Source organism: Ascaphus truei, chromosome 5 (assembly GCF_040206685.1).
Source record: "Ascaphus truei isolate aAscTru1 chromosome 5, aAscTru1.hap1, whole genome shotgun sequence".
Classification (NCBI taxonomy): Eukaryota; Metazoa; Chordata; class Amphibia; order Anura; family Ascaphidae; genus Ascaphus; species Ascaphus truei.
In genome coordinates, this window is record NC_134487.1 from 258,451,787 (window position 1) to 258,460,398 (window position 8,612).

General features: G+C 39.3%; 2 pseudogenes; both read right to left on the reverse strand.

The window, feature by feature from the left end:
- Positions 1-8,202: 8,202 nt before the first annotated feature.
- LOC142496347 (5S ribosomal RNA) lies at positions 8,203-8,321 on the reverse strand (annotated as a pseudogene).
- Positions 8,322-8,493: 172 nt separating this feature from the next.
- LOC142496339 (5S ribosomal RNA) lies at positions 8,494-8,612 on the reverse strand (annotated as a pseudogene).

Sequence of the window (8,612 nt, forward strand, 5' to 3'; positions counted from 1 at the left end):
TTCATGCATATCTCATGTCACATAATAATTAGTATAGATACAAGGATAAGATTTTACTATAGGTGCAAGAGGTAAGATCCTTTGAAACCCCACCTTTTACCATCCCTCTTCTATAAGTATTTTTCAATATCACAAAGAGTATTTATATCTCCCATATTTGATCCATATGTTATATTTTTATTATGCAAACAGTATACTATACATTGACACAATAAACATCCAATGTCTATGCTGAACAATATCTCAATCTCATATCAATATATACAATATATGCAAAGGGTCCCTTAAATCTCTTTAATTTAAACAAAATGGAAACAGGTTGATGAAAATATGTGAAGAAAAGTGAACAATGTATTAACTGTTCTATTCTCCCAGGAAATGAACAAGATTCCATTCGACATTGATACCATAAGGGGCTTTTGTATTCAACAAAAAAATCCATTGGATTCTAAACGATCTAAACGTTTGATTGTGTCTCCCCCTCGTTCATTAAATTTAACTTTATCAATGGCTAAGTAGCTGAAGTTTTTTATACCTCCACTAATGCACTACATAAAATGTTTAGCTACTGGATGTATCAAGTCGCCCTTTTTGATAAGTCTGACATGTTCCTGTATCCTCACTCTTAACATACGTGTAGTTCTTCCTACATATTTCATCCCGCAGCCACAAGAGAGTAAATATATAACAAAATTAGAATTACAATTGAGGAAACTTTCAATCCTAAATTGCCTCTGTGAACTGCCGGATGAAAAACTTTTGGAAGGTGCCATATACCTGCACACGTTACATGCTCCACATTGATAAGATCCCTTTGTAAGGAAATCTTTCCTCCTTAGGTCCTCTGTAAAAATATCACTAGGTGATATAAATCCAGCTATGGTTTTAGCTCTTCTAAATACACATTTTGGACCTGTTTGGAGATAATCTCTCAATGAAGAGTCCATTGATAATACATTCCAATGTTTATGTAAAATCATTTTAATTTGATTACTATGGATGGGAGAGGGTGAGTGACAAATATTCTATTAATAGGAAAAATTCCATTGGTAAGAATTCTGATGTACCACTATTTATCTCTCAATATAGTAGGAATAGTAATCAAATTAAAATGATTTTACGTAAACATTGGCATGTATTATCAATGGACTCTTTATTCAGGGATCATCTCCAAACAGGTCCAATATGTATTGTATACTCCTTGATAAAGTGTATGTTTACACGAAACGCGTAGGAGGGTGTTAACCTCCACTTTTAGATGGATTAAATAAAGAAGATCTTTTACAATACATTTGCTTGGGACCCACTTTGGCGGTGCGCTGGTTTTTTTCTCTTTTTTTTCTCTTTTTCGATATCCGGAGCTGAACTGCAAAGTTCTCAACTATGAAGGAGAAAAGATCCAAACTGCTGGGCTCCCCTCTTAGTAGTGGACGGCCAATCACATTAGAGTTGATAAGGAAAAAAGCAGAGAGCAAAAGTAGCATTGCGCAAAATATTTATTAAACAAACATTAAAACATATATCCAAAGAGGGAACACTCCACGATGACTCAAAGTCCTGCCTCCATCCTTCTCTGGTCAGAGGGAGAGTCCTGCATTCCTCACTGCCGGCACCTCCATGCGCTCTGCGTACTTCCGCTTCACATGAGGCTTAATCTCGTCTCGCAAGATTTGGACTGGTGACAGTTTCTGTAGTCTGTGCTGTGTTAGAAAACCTCCACAGCTTATAGTGTTGTTCTCCACAAGAGTGTTCCCTCTTCAGATATATCTTTTAATGTTTGTTTAATAAATATTTTGCGTGACGCTACTTTTGCGCTTCACTTTTTTCCTCAACTCTTATGTTATTGGCCGTTCACTACTGAGAGGGGAGGCCAGTTGAGCCTAGCAGTTTGGTTCTTTTTTCCTTCAAAGTTGAGCCCAGCAGTTTGGACCCCCTCTCTTCCAAGTTCCTCTGCTGGATTGGAACATCATTCTGCCTGTATTTAACATCTACTGTGTAAGTGCAAACTAATACAGCAGTACTTTCTCCTTACTATACAGAGTACACTACGGTGTGTTCTGTTATTATTTCTCCTGTGTGCTTTAGGTCTGTTTTTTCCATATGTATTTTCTCGCTGGGTGAGAAACTCAACCAGCTGCAGGGAGAGATTTATTATCATAGATTACTGTTGTTTGTTATCTAATTGGTTAGTCTTTAATATTTGCTCAGTTCTGTTTCAATTGCAGCCATCAGGTGGAGAGCACGCTTCATATACAATGCAGCGTTTTGAGTCCAGCTGCTGTATTCTGTATCTTTGTGCCGGGATTTACAATTTCATGCCTTTTTTAACTGCCAAATTGTAAGTGGCTTATTTTTAATGTCGTAAACTTTTATGCAGTACTTCACTATGCTCTGCAAATTTGTTGCTTTTTAGAAATGTAATATACAGAAGATTGGATGATTTAAAGTTGTACTCATCTTTACTCACATGTACTCATCTGTACTCACCTGTACACCCCCACTCCAGTGGAGTTAATTAAAACATTCAAGGGAATAATCTGTGATCTTATTTTCTGAACAGAACATTTCTTTGATATAACATTTATTTATATCATTGTAGTACCTTTTCCCCCACCCTAAGTGAGATCATATAGTTACCGGTGTATTCTGATGCTGGTGCATACCTGTTAGGTAGAACAGAAGGCCTGAGATCTCCGCGATGGTGTAGGGAGACATCAGGACAGGCTATCAGTGATGGTTCTTCAGACAGCGCAATGCCTCCAGCCCAGGAGGATTCTGGTGCAGCCAGGATGAACCCCATAGGCAACTCATCTTAGTGTTCACACTCCAGACATAACACCAGAAAGGGTATAACTGGAGTTAATTAGGTTCAGTACATCATTTCGGGTTCCATTCCCTGAAGGCAGTACCCCGGGCAAGAGGCCCTGAGCACCCCTCCTCAGCATACCTTAAACCCTAACAGGGCAAGGCCTCAGCCCTCTCCTGTCCAGGAGAGACTTACTTCTGCGTCATCAAAGCAGGGAGGGCAGCACAGATCTAACTCCCTGAACCCTTACTCTAACCTCTAGAGGGAAACCCCCTACTGTACTTCCCAGGGGAGTGGCTTGTAAGCCAGCCTCCTATCACTCATAGGCCCCCTTGTAATACCAGACTTCTCCTGAACTGCACTAGGTAAGACACACATAACAATATAGCCAGGCCCTGCAAGATTTGCTCCCAACACTGCCAAATCTTTACTTGGACTTACAGTGCTAGAGGGGCCAGAGAATTAGTAGCCCGAGGGGACCTGGCTACATCTTTAAATTATGGTTTATTTTTATGTTCACCTGTACCACTTAGGTAATTTTCTAACTGTATACAGTATATCAAAATATAGTCATATGTTTATTAGGCCATTCCTTGGCAACACTTCTCTGTATGCCTATTGCCCACGTGACAAACCAGAGGTGGTGACAGGGACAATTAGCTTCTGCATCTGGAAGTACATCTGATCTACTGTACACTCTATCCACCATAACACCACATGGACTTTATGAAGAGCTACAACTATCATGTTTTCTTTAATTGGTGTGACACTGGAAAGCTAGTCTATATGCTGTATCACTTTGCTGATGTCTTGATACTTAGACCTAACTGAGGGCATCTTCCACTCTATTTGAGCCTTATCTCCACTCTTTTTATTCTTCTGGATGATGATACTGTATGTATATACTGTACATTTGGCATAAAGGCCACATTCTGGTGGAGGTTCAATCCCTCACAGGACACTCTGCCATTTGAATGCTGGCATGAAATACAGTGCAACTAATTGAAGATTACTATCAATCTCTCTAATGACTGGTCGAATGGGATGTTCAACTGTATTGGAAGCAAGAGGTAATTTTGTGATAATGCCAACATCTTTAGCCTTGACAGGAATAGTCACTGTGTATCAATTCTGGATTCAATAACGCCGGCTGCAGCATGATGTTTTCTTACCTCCATAGGCACTTTGATGGACACTCGAATATTTTTGTTCCAGGCACAGGGCATGTATGGAACTGTGATATTTTGTTCGTATAGATCTGTAGCTCTCTTGCATTGTGTCTAACATTGTAAGTGATTATGACACAAGGTGATGTCTGTATGAATTATAGCTCTTAGTTAATATGACTCTGGACAATCCTTATGTATATGTATATGGACTGATATTTAGCCTGCCTGTGTTGGTTCACAGACAGCTCTGCTACCTACAGGTATGTAGCCTGTCTGTTGGAATATAATAAGCTAAGCTGCTTGCCCCCATTGATTTGGCTAACATTTTGCTTCCCTATGAGATACATACTGTGATTAATATTAGGATTGTTGCATATAACAGATAAATACACCATAGAAAAAAACTGTTCTGTTTTCCTATGTACACCAGTTATTTATACTATTACTTCATGTTACTGTACTATTGTTGCCTTGACATATATCTGATCATGGAAACAGAAATAAACTGCCCGGCGCTTCCTTAATACATTGCCACAGCACCACCCAGTGGTGAAAAAATATAACAAGCAAATGCAAGAAAGGGAAAATATGCAATATAAATAAGGTAACAACAATAAAATATATATAATCAAAGGACCACTCAACCTTAAGAGGAAAAAGCCACAATCCTCTAGAGAACAGAAAACACAAGGGATGCATTTTCATATATCTGATAATGTCTAAGTTGAGTGTCTATTGATAGCTCCACGCAATAGCTATTTTATAGTTAAACATGTGTATGATAAAATATACCTGCTCTATTTTTGACTGATCATTTAGCTAGGATGTACATGACACTGACATTGATTAGTTTACCCGCTGGTTTACATGCATGGAGAGTCACTTTTGCTAAGCCCTCACACCCGAGATGTGTTATGATATATTTGCATTTCTTCTTGTGTTTTTGTTTTTACTTTGGCGATACTTGAACACAGACTCCCCCGATTTGGACACGTGGGTCATCACTAGATGGATTAGATTACCTGATTACCCTTTTTTAGCTGTTTTATTTTCACTCATTTCACACTGCACAGCTTGGTTACATATATAAAAAAGAAACACACAGCGCAAATCTAAACAGTTTGTTCCTGTGGAAGATATAATTCACACCACTTAAAGAGCCAATGTTTTAAATGAGGTACATACTCTGGTGTACACCTATCCCTACACACTGCAGCCAATTTAGGTCTGCGGCTCCACAATCGCCGCCTTGAAGATCTGGAGAAAAGTGACCTAGGCGCAAATATGACAGGGAAGAGAAAACACAAAAAGAGATCATAGGGCAGTATATCTAAAAATTAACATAGACTTTAGGATGGTAAGGGATGCGCTTACACAGATATGATAAGTTTGAGCATGTAATCCTCTATGGGACTCGCCAACGTAGCTTTAACTCTGTCGCTGCTGGATCTCCAGATTTCTTCTCCACGGGAACTCAGCTGCAGCTGCTGCATGCACTTCTTATTTCTGGCACTCACGTATCTCTATGGATGGATCTCATAAGAGGGGGGGGGAGGATGGGGAGGAAATAATGGAAGGGAACAATATATGTGTAAAATCGTTTTAATCTAAAAAAGACTTGATAAAATATAAGTAATCAACTCACATTTTGTGAGTAAATAACAAGCAGTAGAGAGTATTTAGCGAGTCTCTCACACTCGTGTAGAAGCGTCGGTTACCAGTCCTCTCCGCAATCTCTGCTACTTCCGTGTCACGTGTTCGGCCGTAGCGTGTGACGCGGTGTGTGACGCGGCCCGGCTCTCGCGAGCTTCACTGTCTGCCAATGCAGGGAATCACTGCCGGAGCTCTCCGTGAATGTCTCTCCACACAGGCTCCTCGGCGTGTCTCTCTCTCTGCTGCAAATCAACGCTGGCCCTACGCAGTGGTTGACAAATCACCAAAAAGTCTACTCGCCACACAAAAAAATCTACTCGCCGCCTAGTACCAAATGTGTGCTGCTTTGGCTAATAGGAGCTCGCCACGATGTTAAATCCACTCGCCCGGGGCGAGCAAATGTATAGGTTTGTCGAACACTATATATATATATATATATATATATATATATATATATATATATATATATATATTTACTTGTTCACAATAGTCCTTTTTGCACCTGCCTAATGAAGGGGTAACGAGTTACCACAAACGTTAGATCTATTTTTGCACATTAAAACCTATGTATTAGGTTCCCATGTTGTGCTTTAAAGCTGTGTTAACAGCGAGCATTAGGTTATATGGGCTCCATGTAACAATGTTTTTTGAGACATAAAGGTGACACATTGTGTGCTCATTTGCATATCATTTCCCAGAATCCCTTGCTTCAGTGGAAGCACTGTATGCTGGGGATAATGGTGTAAGGCAAGTTTGCAGATCTGCCTAAGACGTGAATGTTCTCACAAGTGTTCATTTTGTTTGCTATATGCAATACAGTGTAGGTTTCTTGTTGCCTTTTTCACCCACCATAACTTAAAACGTTTATATATATATATATATATATATATATATATATATATATATATATATACATATAGCAACTGTAAATATTACTGTATGTTTATTTGCATGTCTTAGACAGGTCTGCAACCCTGTCTTTCCCCATTATCGCCCAGCATACAGCGCTTCCACTGCAGCAAGGGATTCTGGGAAATGACATGCAAATGAGCACTCAGTGCCACCTTTTGTCTCAAGCTCGTATTACACATGCAAATCCTCAAGCCAATGCATGCTGATTTAAACACAGCTTTTAGACAGAGGCTGGGATGAGATGCAAAGCCATTAATCCCACTCACAGACATGTTTCAACCTTGATGGGTATCATCAGTGTGAGGTTGGTTGTAATGGCTAAGCTGGTTTGAGACTAGACTAGGTATTCACCACAATTATTAAGGTTATGGTAGTTAAAAAAGTGACAAAAACCCTCCACAGTAAAGCATAAAGCAACTGTAAATATTACTATATGTTCATTTGCATGACTTAGACAGGTCTGCAACCCTGTCTTTCCCCATTATCGCCCAGCATACAGCGCTTCCACTGCAGCAAGGGATTCTGGGAAATGACATGCAAATGAGCACTCAGTGCCAATATATATATATATATATATATATATATATATATATATATATATATATATATATATATATATATATATATATATATATATATACAGAAAACAAGAAGAAAAAACAAGCGCACTCCTAGTGTGATAAAGTATAAAACAGTATTTATGGGATTTTAAAATATAAAAAGCGCACTCACAAACAGAGTAAAAATAATAGCATTTATGAGAAATACTCAATCGCCTTGAAGCTGAGAAGGAAATGTATCAGCCTGCCCCGTTGGTACCACCTCTGTTGTATCTGTTGGTTCAGCAAGGTGCACTGGAGCCACCACATCCAGATGATGTAATAATCAGCAACAGGGTCAGAAACTCCCTCCAGATACACCTCCCACAGCTCTCACTGCTCACCAGCAGGCAACTGCAAAACCGGAAGCGACAGCAGTCCCAAGCAAAATAGCAACAGCTCCAAGGTACTCTCTCCGTTCGTGCAGTAATTTCAGCCACAAACTCGCCTCTTTGGGAAACGCCCTATGCGTTTCGTCACTAAGGACTTCATCGTGGGTTGAATTCAATGGTCAAAAGGGGTGTCCTTTATATCACCTTTACTGTTGTGATTGGCCAGTCCGGATGGTGGGCGGGTACTTTCAATTTCACAAATTTAACCCTGTTTCATTGCTGGACAACATTATACATGACAATCATAAAGCACTAGAGCCTATTTTTAAGCAGTTTAAACATATTCCTACTAACAAATGAAAACAAATAGCTAGATGAATGAACAACATACAAATAATAAATCTTAAAAGGACAGAGATGAAATATTGGATACATCCAAAAATAACCTATATATAAAAGTAAAATAATAACACATTAAATAAGCACAGAAAAATCTCATTGGAGCAACACACAAGCATAATAAAAATCATAAGAGAAATGCATGACCTGTGAATAAAAAAAAAAGGGGAGTGGGGAAATAAAATGAAAAAACGGGGGGAAGGGAGGTGGGAAATGGAACAGGGAATGGAAAAAGGGGAAGGGGGTGAAGGAAAAAGGGGAGGGGAAAGAGAAATATGGAGAGGAAGGAATAATAATAAAATACATAATATAGGGGATAAAATAACATTTTTAGCCTACAGCACCTGGTATTCTCAGGCGGTCTCCCATGCAAGTACTAACCAGGCCCAACCCTGTTTAGCTTCTGATATCAGACAAGATCAGGCACATTCAGGGTTGTGTGGCCGCAGGCAAATTATATACCTAATAATATACCAAATAATATATCATTAATAACAATTAGAAATGGAACAGGGAATGGAAAAAGGGGAAGGGGGTGAAGGAAAAAGGGGAGCGGAAAGAGAAATATGGAAAGGAAGGAATAATAATAAAATACATAATATAGGGGATAAAATAAAAATTTTAGCCTACAGCACCTGGTATTCCCAGGCTGTCTCCCATCCAAGTACTAACCAGGCCCAACCCTGCTTAGCTTCTGAGTTTAGACAAGATCGGGCACATTCAGGGTGGGGTGGCCATCGGC